This window comes from Oryx dammah, unplaced genomic scaffold, assembly GCF_014754425.2.
Source record: "Oryx dammah isolate SB20612 unplaced genomic scaffold, SCBI_Odam_1.1 HiC_scaffold_3, whole genome shotgun sequence".
NCBI classification, from domain to species: domain Eukaryota; kingdom Metazoa; phylum Chordata; class Mammalia; order Artiodactyla; family Bovidae; genus Oryx; species Oryx dammah.
The window spans coordinates 33,160,192-33,181,360 of NW_024070187.1; the positions used below are offsets into that span (position 1 = coordinate 33,160,192).

Here is a 21,169-nt window from a genome sequence, read left to right on the forward strand (position 1 = left end):
AAAAAAATCACCCATATTTTTACTATCTGAAGCTGCTGCTAACATGATAGCTTGTATTTTCCAATGATATTTTCCTTGGCATATCTGCTTTATTTTTGTTTATTTACAAATTAACATAACATGCTTTATTTAAATATTCACTTATTGCTTCATCCTTGTTTTTTTTTAGTTTTACTATTATATATAATGCTACAATTATTTTAAAGTGTTTATATTATTTTAGTTTATATTTTAAGATAGATCTCCAGAAATAGAATTACTGGATTGAAGGCTGTGAAGTATTTTTAATCTTGATTCTTGCTGTCGATTACTTGAAAACAAATTATTGCTAATTACTCACACAATTGCAGTAAATATGTCATATGCTCTATAACTAAATTAGTGCAATTTTGAAATGTTCAAATTTTATACATGAAAAATGAAATGTTTTACTTGAGTTTGGATGACTGAGCAATTTTTTCACTTTGTTTTTCTTCAGTCATATTTAAATTTGCTATTCTTAAATTATACATTTCTTCTCTTTTCCAATTTATTATTTTGATTCTCTGGACTTTTAATGAATATTGCTTTGTAATCTGCTTCGTGGATCACAGCCTTATTGTGGCAAAGGGGCCTGTGTAACTCAAATCTATGAGGCATGCCACGCAGGGCTGCCCAAGATGGACGGGTCACAGTGAAGAGTTCTGATAACACATGACTGATCGGAGGGGGAAGTGGCAACCCACTTCAGCATTCTTGACTGGAGAACACCATGAACAGTATGAAAAGGCAAAAAGATACAATATGACACCAGAAGATGAGCCCCTTGAGTTGGAAAATGTCCAATAGGCTACTGGGGAACAGTGGAGAACAATCACAAATACCTTTAGAAAGAATGAAGCTGTAGGGCCAAAGCAGAAGCAATGATCAGTTTTAGATGTTTAGTGGTGAAAATAAAGTTTGATCCTTTAAAGAATAATATTGTATAGGGACATGGAATGTTATGTCCATGAATCAAGGTAAACAAGACATGGTCATGCAGGATATAGCAAGATGTAACATTGACATTTTAGGAATCAGTGATGAGAATGGGCAAATTTAATTCAGATGACCATTATATCTACTACTGTGAGCAAGAATTCCTTAGAAGAAATGAAGTAGCCATCAGAGTTACCCGAAGAGTCCCAAATGCAGTATTTGGGTGCAACCTCACAAATGACAGAATGATCTTGGTTCGTTTCCAAGGCAAACCACACAACATCACAATAATCCAAGTGTATGCCTCAACTGATGCCAAAGAAGCTGAAATTGACCATTTCCATGAAGACCTAACATCCTAAGATCTATCTTCTATTCTCAAGCTAACACCAAAAAGCGGTGTCCTTTTCATCATAGGGGGTTGGGAGGCAAAAGTAGAAAGTCAAGAGATACCTGGAGTAACAGGCAAGGTTGGCCTTGGAGTACAAAATGAAACAGGGCAAACAACTTTGTCAAGAAACACACTGGTCATAGCCAACCCCCTTTTCTGAAAACATGAGAGATGACTCTGCATATATACATCACCAAATGATCAATACTGAAACCAGATTGATTACGTTCTTTGCAGTCAAAGATGGAGAAGCTATACATAGTCAGCAAAAACAATATCTGGAGCTGATTGTGGCTCAGATCATGAGCTGCTTCATGCAAAATTCAGGCTTAATTTGAAGGAAGTAGAGAAAACTACAAGACCATTCAGGTATGACCTAAATCAAATCCCTAATAATTATACAGTGGAGGTGACAAATAGATTCAAGGGGTTAGATCTGGTAGACAGAGTGCCTGAAGAACTATGGACAGAGCTTTGTAACACTGTACAGGTGGCAGTAACCAAAGCCATTCCAAAGAAAAAGAAACAGAAGGCAAATTAGTTGTCTAAAAGCAGGCTTACAAATAGCTGAGGAAAGAAGAGAAGCAAAAGGCAAGAAAAAAGGGAAAGATGTATCAAAATGAATGCAAAGTTCCACAATAGCAAAGAGAGATGAGAAAACCTTAAGTGAACAATGCAAACAAAGAGAGAAAACAATAGAATGGGAAACCTAGAGAACTCTTGAAGAAAATTAGAGATACCAAGGGAACATTTCATGCAAAGATGGGTAAAATAAAGTAATGGCAAGGATCCAACAGAACACAAAGAAATTAATAAGAGGTGGCAAGAATGCACAAAAGAACTATACAAAAAAGGTTTGAATGACCCAGATAACCCCAATGGTATGGTCACCTGTTTAGAGCCAGACATTCTGGGAGTATGAAGTCAAGTGGGCTTTAGGAAGCATTACCACAGATAAAGCTAGTGGAAGTCATGAAATTTCAGCTATTTAAAATCCTAAAAGATGATGCAGTTAAAGTGCTGCACTCAATATGCCAGCAAATTTGGAAAAGTCAGCAGTGGCTAGAATGAAAAGTTCAGTTTTCATTCCAATTTCATTCCTCAAGAAGGGCAATAACAAAGAATGTTCAAACCACCAAATAATTGCATTCATTTCATATGCTAGTAAGATTATGCTCCAGATTCAAGTTAGGCTTCAGCAGTATGTGAACTGAGAACTTCCAGATGTACAAAATGGGTTTAGAAAAAGCACAGCACCAGAGATCAAATTGCCAAATTCATTGTATCACAGAGAAAGCAAAGCAGCTCCAGACAAACATCTACATCTGCTTCATTGACTATACTAAAGCCTTTGACTCTGTGGATCACAACAAACTATGGAAAAGCCTTAGAGAAGGGAGTACCAGACAACATTACTTGTCTCCTGAAAAACCTGTGTGGGTCAAGAAGCAATAAGTGGAACTAGACATAAAAAAACTTACTGGTTCAAAACTGGGAAAGGAGTATGAGAAGGCTGTATATTATCACCCTGCTTAATTAACTTACATGTAGAACATATCATGAGAAATGCTGGGCTGCATGAATCACAAGGTGGAATCAAGATTGTCAGGAGAAATATAAACAACTTCAGATATACAGATAATACCACTCTAACTGTAAAAAGTGAAGAGGAACTAGAGTGTTTCTTGATGAGGGTGAAAGAGGAGAGTGAAAAAGCTAGCTTGAAGCTCAACATTCAAAAAACCAAGATCATGGCATTTGGTCCCATCATTTCATGGCAAATAGAAGGTGGAAAATAGAAGCAGTAATATATTTTATTTTCTTGAGCTACAAAATCACTGTGGACAGTGACTGCAGCCGTGAAATTAAAGGATGCTTGCTCCTCAGAAGAAAAGCTATGACAAACACAGACAGCATATTAAAAAGCAGAGACATCAATTTGCAGACAAAGGTCCCTATATTCAAAGCTCTAGTTTTTCCAGTAGTCATGTATGGATAGGAACGTTGGACCACAAAGAAGGCTGAGCACTGAAGAACTAAAGTTTCTGAACTGTAGTGTTGGAGAAGACTTTTGAGAGTCCCTTGGACAGCAAGGAGATCAAACCAGTCAGCCCTAAAGGAAATCAACCCTGAGTACTTACTGGAAGGAATGATGGCTGAAGCTGATGCGAAGAAGTGACTCATTAGAAAAGACCCTGATGCTGGGAAAGATTGAGAACAGGAGGAGAAGGGGGCAACAGAGGATGAGATGGTTGGATGGCATCAGTGACATGATGGACATGAGTTTGAGCATACTCTGGGGAATAGCAAAGAACAGGGGAGGATGGGCATGCTGCAGTCCATGAGGTCCCAAAGAGTTGGAAAGGAATTAGCAACTGAACAGCAACAATTACAACAATTGTTTTTAAATACAAATGAAAGATGTTCAGGCGTGTACGACTCTTTGTGACCCCATGGACTATACAGTCCATGCAATTTTGCAGGCCAGAACAATGAAGTGGGTAGCCTTTCCCTTCTCCAGGGGATCTTCCCAACCCAGGGATCAAACCCAGGTCTCCCACACTGCAGGCAGATTCTTTACCAGCTGAGCAACAAGTTCAGTTCAGTCACTCAGTTGTGCCTCACTCTTTGTAACCCCATGAATTGCAGCACGCCAGGCCTCCTTGTCCATCACCAACTCCTGGAGTTCACTCAAACTCATATCCATTGAGTCAGTGATGCCAACTAGCCATCTCATCCTCTGTCGTCCCCTTCTCCTCCTGCCCCCAATCCCTCCCAGCATCAGAGTCTTTTCCAATGAGTCAACTCTTCACATGAGGTGGCCAAAGTACTGGAGTTTTAGCTTTAGCATCATTCCTTCCAAAGAACACCCCGGACTGATCTCCTTTAGAATGGACTAGTTGGATCTCCTTGCAGTCCAAGGGACTCTCAAGAGTCTTCAACACCACCGCTCAAAAGCATCAATTCTTCGGCACTCAGCTTTCTTCACAGTCCAACTTTCACGTCCATACATGACCACTGGAAAAACCATAGCCTTGACTAGACGGACCTTTGTTGGCAAAGTGATGTCTCTGCTTTTGAATATGCTATCTAGGTTGGTCATAACTTTTCTTCCAAGGAGTAAGCATCTTCCTTACAGCAACAAGGGAAACCCAAAATTACTGGACTGGGTAGCCTATCCCTTCTCCAGTGGATCTTCCTGACCCAGGAATGGAAATGGGGTCTCCAGCATTGTAGGTAGACTCTTTACCAACTGAGCTATCAGGGAAGCCCAAAATGAAAGTGAAAGTTTCTCCATCCTGTCCGACTCTCTGTGAGCCCAAGGACTATACAGTCCATGGAGTTCTCCAGGCCAGAATATTGGAATGGATAGCTTTTTCCCTTTTCCAGCAGATCTTCCCAACCCAGGAATCGAACCAGGGTCTCCTTCATTGCAAGGTGGATTTTTTAGCAACTGAGCTACCAGAGAAGCCCAAAATGAAAGTCAAAGTCACTCAGTCCTGTCTGACTCTTTGCGACCCCATGGATTATACAGCACTGGAGAAGGGGAAAAGCTACCCACCCCAGTATTCTGGCCTGGGGAACTCCATGGATTGCATAGTATTATGGGGTCACAAAGAATCAGACAGACTGAGCAACTTTCACTTTAAATACACAGTAAGATATTAACTCCCTGCCATGCATGCATGCATGCATGCTAAGTCATTTCAGTTGTGTCTGACTCTCTGCGATCCTATGGACAGCAGCCCACAGGCTCCTCTGTCCACGGGATTCTCTAGGCAAGAATACTAGAGTGGGTTGCCATTTCCTTCTCCAGCTCCCTGCCATAAGCAGTGGCAAATATTTTCCTCAGGTTGGTTGTCTTTCATTAAGTCTGTCATACTGAAAATGGAAATTGAACCAATTTAGAGCAAACTGAACAAATGTCAGAGATAAATATCTGACTTCCAAAAATGAAGTTACCAGTATAAGAGAAGTTAAGTGATATATTTAAGAGCACATAGTTAAATATGGCAGAATTAGACCTTTATTCAAAGAACAAGAGAATGAGAACAATAAAATATTTGAAAATCACTCTAAGTTTTAAGTTCTACAGAATATATATTTGTCTTTGAATCTTTCAAAAGATGGTAAGCACTGTATTAGCCTGCTAGGTCTACCACAATCAAATATTACTGACTGGGTTGCTTAAATTACACTAATCATTTTCTCACAGTTTTGGAGGATTGAAGTCCAAGATGAAGGTGTCAGTTGGTTTAGCTTTCCCTGAAGTCTGTTTCCTTGCTGTGCAGATGGCTCTTCTTACTGAGTCCTCCACATGGCTTTTCCTCTGTGCATGAGACTCCCTGGCATCTCTCCTAGCAGTCATACTGCATGAGGGCCCACCCTCATTAAATGACTTCATTTAACCTTACTCCCTTCTCTAATGGTCCAGCCTCTAAATATCACATTCTAAGGCACTGGAATCCTAAAGGAAATCAGTCCTGAATATTCACTGGAAGGACTGATGCTGAAGCTCCAATATTTTGGCCACCTGATGCAAAGAACAGACTCATTGGAAAAGAGCCTGATGCTGGGAAAGATTGAAGGCAGGAGAAGGGGACGACAGAGGATGAGATGGTTGGATGGCATCACTGACTCAATGGACATGAGTTTGGGTAAACTCCGGGAGTTGGTGATGGAAAGGGAGGCCTGTTGTGCTACAGTCCACAGGGTTGCAAAGAGTTGTACACGACTGAGCTACTTACCCAAGCTGAAGGCACCAGAGGGTTAGGATTCCAAAGTATGAATTTGGTGGGGGGGGAGCACAATACTTTCCATAACAGATACTAAAAAGCTATGTCTATGTCTATATTTATTTACCTATTGTCTATAACAATTTCCATAATCACAAACTTGAAAATTCTGGTACTTAGGAAACCTAGTTCCAGCATTTACTTAGATGGCATCTTTACAGATTCAAGATGCCATTCAGGTGATCTCTGGGTCATGTTCATTTAATAATTTTAAAGTCAATGTTACTTTTCAAAAATGTCTTCAAACAGAGCAATATATGAAAATATATTGGTATGAGATTTTTAATTCAGCTACAAATGTACATAATTAAATATACATATTTAAAATAAGAAATTCTGGTCAATTAGCAATATATTAAAATTCAATATGATTATAATTTTACAAAAAAAGCATCAGATTTTTAAAATGCTTTCTATTTCTCTAAAATAGAATGATATATAATTACCCAAATTCATGTTATAATTTGTTCCTTTCATGCTACTCTGGCTATATTATCATAGATGCTAATAAACTGCCTTAAGTTACTAGTAGAATTTTTCATTATCCAAAGTGAATAAATAAATTTTAAAATAGCCTTATATTAAAAATATGCACACTCTGGCTACAGTCAGTGTAGAAAAACAGTCCTTTTATGCCTGTAACACTACCTAGAAATTGAACAATAGGACCCCAAGATATCTTGTCTTTTTCTGTTACTGTACTTAGTATTATATCATCTATATGCACTTTCCAATATATTGTTTGCTTAAACATTACATATTTCAAGTGCCTGTTACCAAGCCCTATATTCATCCCTGATGTAATGTGGTTGTTTGTGTCTGTGTGTGCACATTCACAGGCGCACGCTAAGCGACTTCAGTCTTGGCTTACTCTTTGCGACCCTATGGACTGTAGCTCACCAGAAGCCTCTGTCCATGTAATTCTCCAGATAGGAATACTGGAATAGGTCGCCATGCCCTCCTCCAGGGGATCTTCCCCACCCAGGGATCAAATCCTTGTCTCTTATGTCTCCTGCATTTGGCAGGTGGGTTCTTTACACTCAGTGCCACCTGGGAAGCCACAATGTGGTTATATTCAGTTAAATATGTTAGCAACGTGGCCCACTGAGGTACATTCTTGGAAATGAGGTAAGCAAGCATATAAATATTTAGAACTTCAACTATTCCTTTTTTTTCCCCCAGTTCTGACATCTTTTTAATAGAAATCACTGTTTTTAGGAACAAATAGCGCTTTTGTAATTTTTTTTTACAATGTTTCTTACCTTGATCTTAATTTAAGTAACACTAGGAAGACCTCAATCTTTTATTTTCCTTTTTAATTAAAAACATTGTTGTTGTTTTGTTTTTTTTTCCCCAGATACAAAGATTTTTGCCCCTTGCATAATAAAACAGTGTCCCGAACGATGACACAAGGACTCACACAGACTCACTGACACTATGATTCCTTTACTGTCAAACAGAATTTTGATTAAAGATACTCCTATTAAAAAAATAAAAAATAAAAAAAAATAAAGATACTATTTAAAAATTAAGTCAAATCAGTCAAAATAATATTCTCTCATTTGTTTAAATAGTACATTAAACACAGAAGTAATAATAAGTTCTTATTCACAGTTTTGCCTATGATTTGGCAAATGTTATCATTTCAGCTTTATAACAAAGGAAAAATTAATAATTTTGCCTGCTCCATTTCTGATGCTCATATTTACCTTACCATTTTTTTTTTTTAAATCTTTTATCTTGGGAAAGGACTTTTTTTTTTTTTTTTTAGCACTGCAATATAATTGAGAGTTTGAGGGAATGTGAATATTGCAGAGCACTCAGTGATTAACAACACTTGAGGCTTATTCCTGGTTCCACTACTTAGCAGCCATGAACAAATTATTGAACCACTCTAAATTCCAGCTTCTTCTCAAAACGGGACAAAACTTTTCTCATAGGTTGTGAGAAAAGAATGAGAATTCTCATTAGCACTGAAAATCTGCACAAGGAACAGGACTTTAAACAATGGTTTTTCCTGAAATGAGATTATCTAGTCATTGTGAGTAGTGACTCTTCTGGTCCTGTTTTTCCTGTTAGTGCCATCAGGCTAACAGAGAAAAGTTATCTACCCAAGTTAATTTCAGGAATCAGTTTTCAACTTTCAGATCAGTCAAGTGAATTGTTTAAGATCATTCTAAATCATATTGATACTAAAGCCAATTATGTATATTCTAATCTTTTGTAGTTACAATGCTTTTCTACTATGCTGATGGGTAATTTAACAAATATATGTATGATTTTTATATTTATGGATGTCAACATTTTAGCCCACAGTTCAAATGGACAATTTTAAAAATGTTGTTTTGAAGTCTAATTTGTATAATCTGTCAATGATGTATTAACATTCTTAAATTGGCACTGCTGCTGCTGCTGCTGCTAAGTCGCTTCAGTCATGTCTGACTCTGTGCGACCCCATAGACAGCAGCCCACTAGGTTCCTCTGTCCCTGGGATTCCCCAGGCAAGAACACTGGACTGGGTTGCCATTTCCTTCTCCAATACATGAAAGTGAAAAGTGAAAGGTAAGTCGCTCAGTTGAGTCCGACTCCTAGCCACCCCATGGACTGCAGCCTACCAGGCTCCTCCGTCCATGGGATTTTCCAGGCAAGTTCAGTTCAGTTCAGTCACTCAGTCGTGTCTGACTTTTTGCTACCCCATGAATCGCAGCACACCAGGCCTCCCTGTCCATCACCAACTCCCGGAGTTCACTCTGACTCACGTCTATCGAGTCAGTGATGCCATCCAGCCATCTCATCCTCAGTCGTCCCCTTCTCCTCCTGCCCCCAATCCCTCCCAGCATCAGAGTCTTTTCCAATGAGTCAACCCTTCGCATGAGGTGGCCAGAGTATTGGAGTTTCAGCTTTAGCATCATTCCTTCCAAAGAAATCCCAGAGCTGATCTCCTTCAGAATGGACTGGTTGGATCTCCTTGCAGTCCAAGGGACTCTCAAGAGTCTTCTCCAACATCACAGTTCAAAAGCATCAATTCCTCGGCACTCAGCCTTCTTCACAGTCCAGGGAAGAGTACTGCTTAAAGCATAAAGGCTACTAATACTCAATATTCACTTGAACCAGGGTTTTTTGCTTACAGAAATGGTTCCATTTTCTATAAGTTTCATATGCATATACTTAGTAACACAGATAATGTAAATACAGACATGGAGCTATATCTCCCATATATAGATAAAAAGCTGAGGTGGATGAGATGGCATAATGGTTAATCTTTTTTGGTTGTTGTATTGGTCCATAGTTGTTATCTAGGGATACATATGTTTAAATATGTATATATGAGTATGAGAAATGTGAAAAACTAGAAGTTTTATAATGTAATTAGGCAGAATTATTTGATCAATACTCAATAGATGAGGAGTATCAGAATGCTGTTACTGGGATGGTAAACTCTGGCTAGGGAGGAAATGGTGACAGGTAAACAATTTGAACCTGGGAGGCTGAGGAATAACAAAAAGAACAGAAGAAAGTAGAGCCTAGAAGTGGGGCTTCTCTCATAGCTCAGTTGGTAAAGAATCCACCTGTAATACAGGAGACCTGGATTCGATTCCTGGGTTGGGAAGATCTCCTGGAGAAGGAAATGGCAACTCACTCCAATATTCTTGCCTGGAAAATCCCATGGACAGAGGAGGCTGGTGGGTTACAGTCTATGGGGGTCACAAGAGTCAGACACAATTTAACAACTAAACCACCACCCCAGAGCCTAGAGGCACTATTAGGAAAACCCAGTTCGTCAATGCACCATGGCCTATAGAGATGACATACAGAGTCCAAAGTCAACAGTGGCTCTGTTTTCAGGGATAGCACTGACACTATACATAATTTTAGAGCTAGAGGGGCTGGCAATGTAAGCACTGCTATAAGTGGAAGATGTAATTTGAAATACAGGTTGCATGGTGATTAAGGGAGCAGGCAGGTAAAGCTTTGACACAATCAAAATGAAAGTCCACTGGTCAGCAGTGAGGGTGCAGATCAGACAAATCTGTTTCTCACCTCAGTCTAGATTGGCTGAGGATTGGCTGAGGTGCAACTGAACTTCCAGGTAGAAGGTAAGACCGAACCCAGTGATGCAGCCTGGGTGGAACAGAAACAGGGGCAATAGATAAAAGTTGACAAGATATCAATCAGAATGAGGGATCAAAGGTGCCTACTGTGGGGAAAGGAGAAATCTAAAGGTTAGAAACAGGCTTTTTACTCTGCTATGTAGTTTCTCTAGTATCATTATCTTAATGGGGGTATATATTTCTGAGTAAAGTGCAATTTTCAACTCTATATATATTCTTGAACTGTGCTTCTCAGTGTTTTCCATATAAAAGCATTAAATGAAATCTTTAAAAAAAACTGAATGATTAATGAAAACAATATGAATAGACATACCCTATGAAATACAATTTCAGGTATCTTTCCATTCTAACACAGCATTAAGTGTCCAATTATTACAAAGAAAAGCTATTTCCTTATCTTCAAGTGATAAGATTGAGGCAGTTTTGTCATGCTGGAACACAATTTAGAGAAAAGCACAGGCAAATCTAATGCTGAAGCAAAAGGTATGATCAATAGTCTGAACTGGCTTATTAGTCTGAAGCAGACAGCAAAATGGAAGGGAGATCAGAGTACAAAGAGTCTGCATCAAAAGGCAAAATTAAGGTGAAAAGATCAGAGGTCACAGGCAACAAGAGAGGTACCCTGATTTCAGGTCAAGACACAGATTGATTGAAGTAGACAAGGTAGATTGCTATCAGAGAAGAACAAAGAAAAGCCCCAGAAGATGAACTTCATTAACAACTTGAGATCTGTCCTTTAATCTGATCATGGATTATATACTGAAGTTCCAGGTCACAGTGCCTAATTTGTCTTTGGCATGTTAGTAATCCTACTAAGTCTAGCTTTCCCATAAAAAAGTAGGGGCCTCTACTACTGTTATTTTTAGAATTAAATGGTGCAAGATCTCTAAGCCTTTAGTACAATGCCTGACAGAAGTAAGTTATAAATTTAAAAAATTCAGGTCTGCCTCTTGCTAATGGTGTGAACTTTGGGTAATTTACCTACTGTGAATCTCAGTTTGTTTATCTATAATAATTTAGTTGGTAGCTTGTTTTTAGCATCAGGGAAAACATCTGACCAAGTACCAGGCACTTAGCATGGAGGATGTGTTCAAGAAATAGAAATATTACGATTAACTTATGTATATCCATCTAGAATCTTAAAAGATTCTGTTTATAAAATTTTGACCCCAGGGAGTGCATATATTTAAGATATATTACCTAGGAATCGGTATATTAGGAATATATATTTCATAAATACATATCTGTAAAGTGAAGAACTCTAGAGCCTCTCGATGAAAATGAAAGAGGAGAGTGAAAAAGTTGGCTTAAAACTCAACATTCAGAAAACTAAGATCATGGCATCTGGTCCCATCACTTCATGGCATACAGATGGGGAAACAGTGGAAACAGTGACAGACTTTATTTTGGGGGGCTCCAAAGTCACTGAGATGGTGACTGCATCAATGAAATTAAAAGACTCCTGGAAGAAAACAGGAAAAAAGCTCTTTGATGTGGGTTTTGAAAATGTTTTTTTTTATATGACACTTAAAGCACAAGCAAATAGTTGAGGAAACAGTGGCAGACTTTATCTTTTTGGGCTCCAAAATCACTGCAGATGGTGACTGCAGCCATGAAATTAAAAGACACTTACTCCTGGGAAGGAAAGTTATGACCAACCTAGACAGCATATTAAAAAGCAGAGACATTACTTTGCCAACAAAGGTCTGTGTAGTCAAGGCTATGGTTTTTCCTGTGGTCATGTATGGATGTTAGAGTTGGACTGTGAAGAAGGCTAAGCACCAAAGAATTGATGTTTTTGAACTATGGTGTTGGAGAAGACTGTTGAGAGTCCCTTGGACTACAAGGAGATCCAACCAGTCCATCCTAAAGGAAAACAGTCCTGAATATTCTTTGGAAGCACTGATGCTGAAGCTCCAATTCTTTGACCACCAGATGGGAAGAGTTGACTCTTTTGAAAAGACCCTGATGCTGGGAAAGACTGAAGGCAGGAAGAGAAGGAAACAACAGAGGATGAGATGGTTGGAGGGCATCACTGTCTCAATGGACATGAGCATGAATAAACTTCGGGAGTTGGTGATGGACAGCGAGGCCTGGCGTGCTGCAGGCCATGGGGTCACAATCAGTCGAACACGACTGAGTGACTGAACAGAACTGAATAGTTTGGAGTTTTGTGAATCTAGCATTAACTTTTTTCCTCCTCCCACCTTGGATAAGTATACTTCCTATTCTATGGATGTTGACTTTAATCAGAAACTCTCATTGGTTAAGGGGATCCTATGAAACATGATGCAATAATCATGCCATTTGATACAGTTCTGCCCTTTGGTGGTCTAGCACTCAATGCCCTGAATGGCCCCCAGTTCAAGAAAAATGAGGAAGCAGAAGAACCTCAGCCTGGAATCAAACCCAGTAAATCACAGTAGAACCCAGCACAACCAGAGGCAAACCACAAGTCCATAAGCAAAGAAATGAGTGTTTCTCGCCACTGGGTTTTGGGGAAGTTTGTAATGCATTATTATTATGGCAAGAAGATGAGTAAAATGCCTAACAAAAACACCAATGAAATGTTCAAGGGAAGACTGTGCAGTGTATTTCTCAGAATCCCTCTGAAAGCACACTGTATTTAGTTAAGGCCATCAGGGCTGGCCATTTGGTTCTGAAGTTTGTATTTGTTATTGTCAGGACTAGCACCTAGGAGAGCAAGGTGTTAAGGACTAACTCAAGGAATAGTATTGAGAAATAGTAATAACAACAAAGAAGTTTTCAAATGTTAATGATCAATTCCAAACAAGAAGCTAAAAATCTAACAGTCTATATTCTTCTAAAATAATTTTAGAGATCTGTTTGAGGATGACATGACCTCAGAAAATACAATATAGATGTTGGAAATAGGTGAAGAGTTTATTGGGTGTTCCTTCCGGGTAGTGCTATGCATGGTGGACCTACTTCCCTATTGATGAAGCTGTTTTATAATTCTGTAGAAGCAGATGTTATCATACAGAGTTTATAGGAGAGATGCAAATAATTTCTGCCCGATGGATAGATAACCCTAACAATCTTATTCTAACATTCTTCAATTTGCAACAGTTTTAACATCTCATTGAAAACCTTATTATTGTATTGAATAAAATATTTGCTAGACACACATTTTATCATTGTATGACAATATGTTTTTAACTTTCTGAGGCTTACACTTTAATAATCTAAATATAAACAGGGACAGAAGAAGGATGGAGCCTTGCCTTTTAGGTTGGCAAGTAGGATCCAGCCAAGTGGCCGAACTACAGTGACGTATTGCAATTACACTTCCTGCCCCATAGCTCTAGTGCAAAGATAACAAAGGTTTACTACACATTCAAGCAGACATGCCAGTTATTGATCCTGGACAGACCTTACCCAAGGAGAAGAGAGGAAAACCACATGGTATATAACCAAAACACAGCCACAGCATTTTGAAGGACAAGAGCTGAGCCATGTTACTCTTTTTCTTCTCCCAGCTTCTTACAGAATTTAGAAAGATAAGGAAACCAGCGGAGGACTGGTTACTTATAAATCTTATCAAAGCAAGCTTGTATGGCACAGATTAACAGGTACTTTAATGGGCAGTTGCTTTGCCTATGTATGTGCTTTACATTTGAATTGTAAGTGATCATAAAATAAGGATTGTTTCTAATACAAAGAAAATTCATAGGTCTTAAACATTAAATAAAACTTGACAGATTTTCAAATATAGCCCTGAAGGATTCCACAAAAGTGTCCAACAGGTGCTAGAATTTGTAGGTCCCCTAACTAATTTAGAAGCTTTTTCAAGTAACTCAAGGTGCCTCTTCAAACTGTAAGACACTGTTCTCTATTTTTCCCAACTGAGTGAATGTGACTTTTTAAAGCTCCCTGCAGGTGCAAATTTAATTTATTATTAATTTATTATTTTCAGGAGCCAAGACAGATGTCCTAGTTTTGACCATTTTATGTGTCAATATGTAATGATCTGTTAGGCTGAGTGTTACTTCAATATCTGAAGAAACAAAAAGGTTTTTCACCACGAGACACTGTCAGTTTAAAACCAGGAATCAGAGAGTGGCTGTACCAGCTTACATTCATACCACAGTGTAGGAGGGTGCCCCTTTCTCCACATCCTTTCCAACACTGGTTATTTGTAGAGTTTTTACTGATGACCATTCAGACCAGTGTGAGGTGGTACCATAATGTGGTTTTGATTTGCATTTCCCCAATAATTAGAAATGTTGAGTATCTTTCCATGAATCTATTGACCATCTGTATTCCTTCTTTGGAGAAATGTCTATTTAGGTCTTCAGCCCATTGTTCGATTAGGCTGTATTTTTGTTGTTGTTCAGTTGTGTGGGTTGTTTGTGTATTTTCAATATTAAGCCTCGTGTCAATTGTGTCATTTGCAAATAATTTCTCCCACTCTGTAGACCATCTTTTCTTTTTGTTTATGGTTTTGTTTGCTGTGTAGAACCTTCTAAGTTTGACGAGGTCCTAATTGTTCATTTTTATTTTATTTCTATTACGTTGGGAGACCAACCTAAGAAAACAATGTACACTTTATATCAGAGAATGTTTTGCCTATGATTTCTCCTAGCAATTTTATGATGTCCTGTCTTAAGTTTAAGTCTTTAAGCCATTTTGAGTTTATTTTTGTGTATGGTGAAAGGGTGTGTTCTAACTTTATTGCTTCACATGCAGCTGTCAACTTTCCTAACATCACCTGCTAAAGAAACTTTCTCCTGTTTAATATTCTTGCTTCCATTGTTAAAGATTATTTGACCATAGGTGCGTGGGTTGACTTCTAAATTATTGTAAAATCCAGCAATCCCACTCCTGAGCATTATCCAGACAAAGTTCTAATTCAGAAAGTTACATGTATCCCTATGTTTATATTAGCACTAGTCACAATAGCCAAGATACAGAAGCAACCTAAATGTCTATATACAGATGAATGGATAAAGATGTGGTACATGTATACATATACATAAAATGGATAAACAACATGGTCCTGCTGTATAGCACAAAGAACCATATTGAATATCCAATGATAAGTCATAATGGAAAGGAATATAAAAAGAATACATATATATGTCAAGATTGCCAGGAGAAATATCAACACGACAGATATGCAGATGATACCACTCTAATTGTAGAAAATGAAGAGGCACTAAAGAGCCTCTTGATGAAGGTCAAAGAGGTAAGTGAAAATGTTGGTTTAAAACTCAACTTAAAAAAACAAAGATCATGGCATCTGGTCCTATCATTTCATGGCATATAGAAGGGGAAAAAGTGGAAGCAGTAACAGATTTTATTTTCTTGGGCTCCAAAATCACTGCAGGTGGTTGACTACAGCCATGAAATTAATACACTTGGTCCTTGGAAGGAAAGCTATGACAAACCTAGACAGTGTATTACAAAGCGGAGACATCACATGGCCGACAAAGGTCCATATAGCCAAAGCTATGGTTTTTCCAGTAGTCATATACAGATCCGAGAGTTGATCCATAAAGAAGGCTGAGCACTGAAGAATTGATGTTTTCAAATTGTGGTGCTGTAGGAGTCCCATAGACTGCAAGGAGATCAAACCAGTCAATCCTAAAGGAAACCAACCCTGAATAATCATTGGAAGGATGGTTGCTGAAGCACCAAAATTTTGGCCACTTGATGCGAAGAGCCAACCCACTGCCAAGACCCTGATTTTGGGAAGGATTGAAGATGCAAGGATAAGCGGACAATGAGATAGTTAGATAGCATCACTGACTCAATGGAAATGAACTTGAGCAAATTCTGGGAGATAGTGGAGGACAAAGGAGCCTGGTATGCTGAAGTCCATAGGGTCACAAAAAGTAGGACAGGGCTTGGTGACAGACAACAATATATATATTTAACTGAATCACTTTGCTATAGAGCTGAAATTACCACATTACTGTAAGTAAGCTATACTTGAGTAACAAAATTAAAAGAAAAATAAAAGCAGGAATGAGATCACCTAAGGGTTATAAACCAGATTAACTATCTCAGAGTTTATTACAAGGGTGATGAGATACCTGTCACAAAGGAATGTCTTGAGGAAGTAGCTTCTGGACACAAGCAAACTTTGTCCATTCAACCCAATATGCTATTCAAATATCATCAATCTCTATAGGTGATACAATATGAAAAGTTTGAGAAGCACTTTGAGGGAGTGTTTACTGCTGGGACTTTGATTTAATGTGACCTGAAACAGAATGTCTATGCTTGTTGGTTTACTTTCCTTCAGTTACACAGTTTTTCTGTGAGCTAATGTTTGCCTGTTACAATCTCTTAGAAGTGATTTTACAGATCTTGTATCAGGGATTAAAATCAACATAAGCATGGCATTCCTGAAAAGTGGCATCTGCCTTGTGCTTTGCAAGTCCCTGGCATCCTTCATTCAGAGGATACTGAGTGTCTGCTTATGACCAGCTACTCGTAAGTGCAGAGGTAAGGTAATGGGCAGGGGTTGGGGGAGACTAAAATGCTTGCCTTCCTTGAGTTTGTATTCAAATGGGCAGAAGGGAATTCAGACATAAAATATGAACATATTAGATGGTGATAAGTGCTGGTAGAAAAATTAAGCAAGAAAGGGAAATGGGGAATGCAAGCTGGATATTTACAATCTTGTTTATGCCAGGAAAGACATTTAAGAGCACTGAGCATTTAGGCACTGAGCGTGATTTCATAGCAAATAGATGGGGAATGATGGAAAGAGTGAGAGACTTTATTTTCTTGGGCTCCAACATCACTGCAGATGGTGACTGCAGCCAGGAAATTAAAAGATGCTTTTGCTCCATGGAAGAACAGCTATGACCGACCTTGACAGCATATTAAAAAGCAAAGACATTATTTTGTCAACAAAGGTCCTTCTTGTCAAAGCTATGGTTTTTCCAGTAGTCATGTATGGATGTGAGCATTGGACCATAAAGAAAGCTGAATGCCAAAGAATTGATGCTTTTGAACTGTGGTGAACTGAGAGTCCCTTGGACTGCAGGAGATCAAACCAGTTAATCCTAAAGGAAATACACCCTGAATATTCTTTGGAAGGACTGATGCTGAACCTGAAGCTCCAATACTTTGGCCACCTGTTGTGAAGAACTGACTCATTGGAAAAGACCCTGATGCTGGAAAAGATTGAAGGTAGGAGGAGAAGGGGACAACAGAGGATAAGTTGGTTGGATGGCATCACTGACACAATGCACTTGAGTTTCAGCAAGTTCCTGGAGTTGGTGGTGGACAGGGAAGCCTGGCGTGCTGGAGTCAATGGGATTGCAGAGTGAGACACGACCAAGCGACTGAACTACTACAACAACTGAGCATGATACTATCTGGCAGAACATAACACAGGGTAGAGGAATCAGGAGAGCAAACTTCCTGAGGCTGGAGACAGGCACACAAAGAAGAAACAAAGCCACTGTTATAACAGCAAGGTCTTATAGGTGCTGATGGGCATTGAAGAGGTTGGAGAATGGATGGGGTGGGTGTTAGGTGTGTAAGGGCTTTCAATCTCACCAACATTGAGGTTAGAAGTCATTGGAGGGTTTTGAGCAGGAGCCTCCTGACTATTACTTTGTATGTTAATAAAGTTGCTGCTACTGCTAGGTCGCTTCAGTCATGTCCGACTCTGTGTGACTGCATAGATGGCAGCCGATCAGGCTCCCCCATCCCTGAGATTCTCCAAGCAAGAACACTGGAGTGGGTTGGCATTTCCTTCTCTAATGCATGAAAGTGAAAAGTGAAAGTGAAGTCGCTCAGTTGTGTTCTACTCTCAGCAACCCCATGGACTGCAGCCTACCAGGCTCCTCCATCCATGGGATTTTCCAGGCAGGAGTACTGGAGTTGGATGCCACTGCCTTCTCCATAAAGTTGGTCTCCTTCAAATAATTACAAAGTCAATCTCATAAAACACGTGTGTTCATTATAGGAAAAAAACAGTATCCATGAGCATAAAAGGAAATAGAAATCACAAAATCTCTACATAAACAGCTTGATACAGTAAAATACTAGTGTCTAATAAAATACTCAGTTCAGTTCAGTTGCTCAGTTGTGTCCGACTCTTTGAGACCCCATGAATTGCAGCATGCCAGGCCTCCCTGTCCATCACCAACTCTAAGAGTTTACCCAAATTCATGTCTATCGAGTTGGTGATGCCATCCAGCCATCCAGTCATCTCATCCTCTGTTGTTCCCTTCTCCTCCTACCCCTAATCCCTCCCAGCATCAGGGTCTTTTCCAAAGAGTCAACTCTTTGCATGAGGTGGCCAAATAATTGGAGTTTCAGCTTAACATCAGACTTTCCAATGAATACCCAGGACTGATCTCCTTGAGGATGGACTGGTTGGATCTCCTGGCAGTCCAAGGGACCCTCAAGAGTTTCCTACAACATCACAGTTCAAAAGCATCAATTCTTTGGCACTTAGCTTTCTTCACAGTCCAACTCTCACATCCATACATGACTACTGGAAAAACCATACCTTGACTAGATGGACCTTTGTTGACAAAGTAATGTCTCTGCTTTTGAATATGCTAACTAGGTTGGTCATAATTTTCCTTCCAAGGAGTAAGCGTCTTTTAATTTCATGGCTGCAATCACCATCTGCAGTGATTTTGGAGCCCCTCAAAATAAAGTCCGATGCTGTTTCTACTCTTTTCCCATCTATTTGCCATGAAGTGATGGGATCAGATGCCATGATCTTCGTTTTCTGAATGTTGAGCTTTAAGCCAACGTTTTCATTCTCCTCTTTTACTTTCATCAAAAGGCTTTTGAGTTCCTCTTCACTTTCTGCCATAAGGGTGGTGTCATCTGCATATCTGAGGTTATTGATATTTCTCCCAGCAATCTTGATTCCAGCTTGTGCTTCTTCCAGTCCAGAGTTTCTCATGATGTACTCTGCATAGAAGTTAAATAAGCAGGGTGACAATATACAGCCTTGATGCACTCCTTTTCCTGTTTGGAACCAGTCTGTTGTTCAATGTCCAGTTCTAACTGTTGCTTCCTGGCCTGCATACAGATTTCTCAAGAGGCAGGTCAGGTGGTCTGGTATTCCCATCTCTTTCAGAATTCTCCACAGTTTATTGTGATCCACACAGTCAAAGGCTTTGGAATAGTCAAGAAAGCAGAAATAGATGTTTTTCTGGAACTCTCTTGCTTTTTCCATGATCCAGCAGATGTTGGCAATTTGATCTCTGGTTCCTCTGCCTTTTCTAAAACCATCATGAACACCTGAAAGTTCATGGTTCACATACTGCTGAACCCTGGCTTGGAGAATTTTGAGCATTGCTATGGTAGCATGTAAGGTGAGTGCAATTGTGTGGTAGTTTGAGCATTCTTTGGCATTTCCTTTCTTTGGGATTGGAATGAAAACTGACCTTTTCCAGTCCTGTGGCCACTGCTGAGTTTTCCAAATTTGCTGGCAGATTGAGTGCAGTATTTTCACAGCATTATCTTTTAGAATCTGAAACAGCTCAACTGGAATTCTATCACCTCTACCAGCTTTGTTTGTAGTGATGTTTCCTAAGGCCCACTTGACTTCACATTCCAGGATGTCTGGCTATGTGAGTGATCACACCATCGTGATTATCTAGGTTGAAGATCTTTTTTGTACAGTTCTTCTGTGTATTCTTACCACTTCTTAATATCTTCTGCTTCTGTTGGTCCATACCATTTCTGTCCTTTATTGTCCCCATCTTTGCATGAAATGTTCCCTTGGTATCTCGAGTTTTCTTGAAGAAATTTCTAGTCTTTCTCAGTCTGTTGTTTTCCTCTATTTCTTTGCATTGATTGCTGAGGAAGGCTTTATTATCTCTCCTTGCTATTCTTTGGAACTCTGAATTCAGATGCTCATATCTTTCCTTTTCTCCTTTGCTTTTCTCTTCTCTTCTTTTCACAGCTACTTGTAAGGCCTCCTCAGAGTCTTTTTTTTTTTTTTTTGCATTTCTTTTCCATGGGGATGGTCTTGATCCCTGTCTCCTGTACAATGTCGTGAACCTCCGTCCATAGTTCATCAGGCACTCTATCAGATCTAGTCCCTTAAATCTATTTCTCACTTCCACTGTATAATCATAAGGGATTTGATTTAGGTCATACCTGAATGGTCTAGTGGTTTTCCCCACTTTCTTCAATTTAAGTCTGCATTTGGCAATAAGGAGCTCATGATCTGAGCCTCAATCAGCTCTCAGTCTTATTTTTGCTGACTGTATAGAGCTTCTCCATCTTTGGCTGCAAAGAATATAATCAATCTGGTTTCAGTGTTGACCACCTGGTGATGTCCATGTGTAGAGTATTCTCTTGTGTTGTTGGAAGAGGGTGTTTGCTATGACCACTGTGTTCTCTTGGCAAAACTCTATTAGTTTTTGCCCTGCTTCATTCCATACTCCAAGGCCAAATTTGCCTGTTATTCCACATGTTTCTTGACTTCCTACTTTTGCATTCCAGTCCCCTATAATGAAAAGGACATCCTTTTTGGGTGTTAGTTCTAATAGGTTTCGTAGGTCTTCATAGTACCATTCAGCTTTGGCTTCTTCAGCATACTGTTTGGGGCATAGGCAGGGATTACTGTGATATTGAATGGTTTTCCTTGGAAACGAACAGAAATCATTCTGTCATTTTTGAGATCGCATCCAAGTACTGCATTTCAGACTCTCATGTTGACCATGATGGCTACTCTATTTCTTCTAAGGGATTCCTGTCCACAGTAGTAGATATAATGGTCAGCTGAATCAAATTCACCCATTCCAGTCCATTTTAGTTTGCTGATTCCTAGAATATCGACGTTCACTCTTCCCATCTCCTGTTTGACCACTTCCAATTTGCCTTGATTCATGGATCTAACATTCCAGGTTCCTATGCAATATTGCTCTTTACAGCATCAGACCTTGCTTCTATCA

General features: G+C 39.3%; 1 protein-coding gene and 1 long non-coding RNA gene across 2 annotated transcripts in view; both read right to left on the minus strand.

Annotated features, from left to right (window-relative positions):
• The window catches only part of CCSER1 (coiled-coil serine rich protein 1), a 975,365-nt gene that overhangs the window by 119,990 nt on the left and 834,206 nt on the right, over window positions 1–21,169 (minus strand). The gene's annotated exons all lie outside the window — the stretch shown is intronic.
• LOC120861936 lies at window positions 7,518–8,370 on the minus strand. Its single transcript, XR_005720658.1, has 2 exons — window positions 7,663–8,370; window positions 7,518–7,624 (listed from the first exon to the last, which is right to left on the minus strand). It is a non-coding gene; the product is annotated as an uncharacterized LOC120861936 (long non-coding RNA).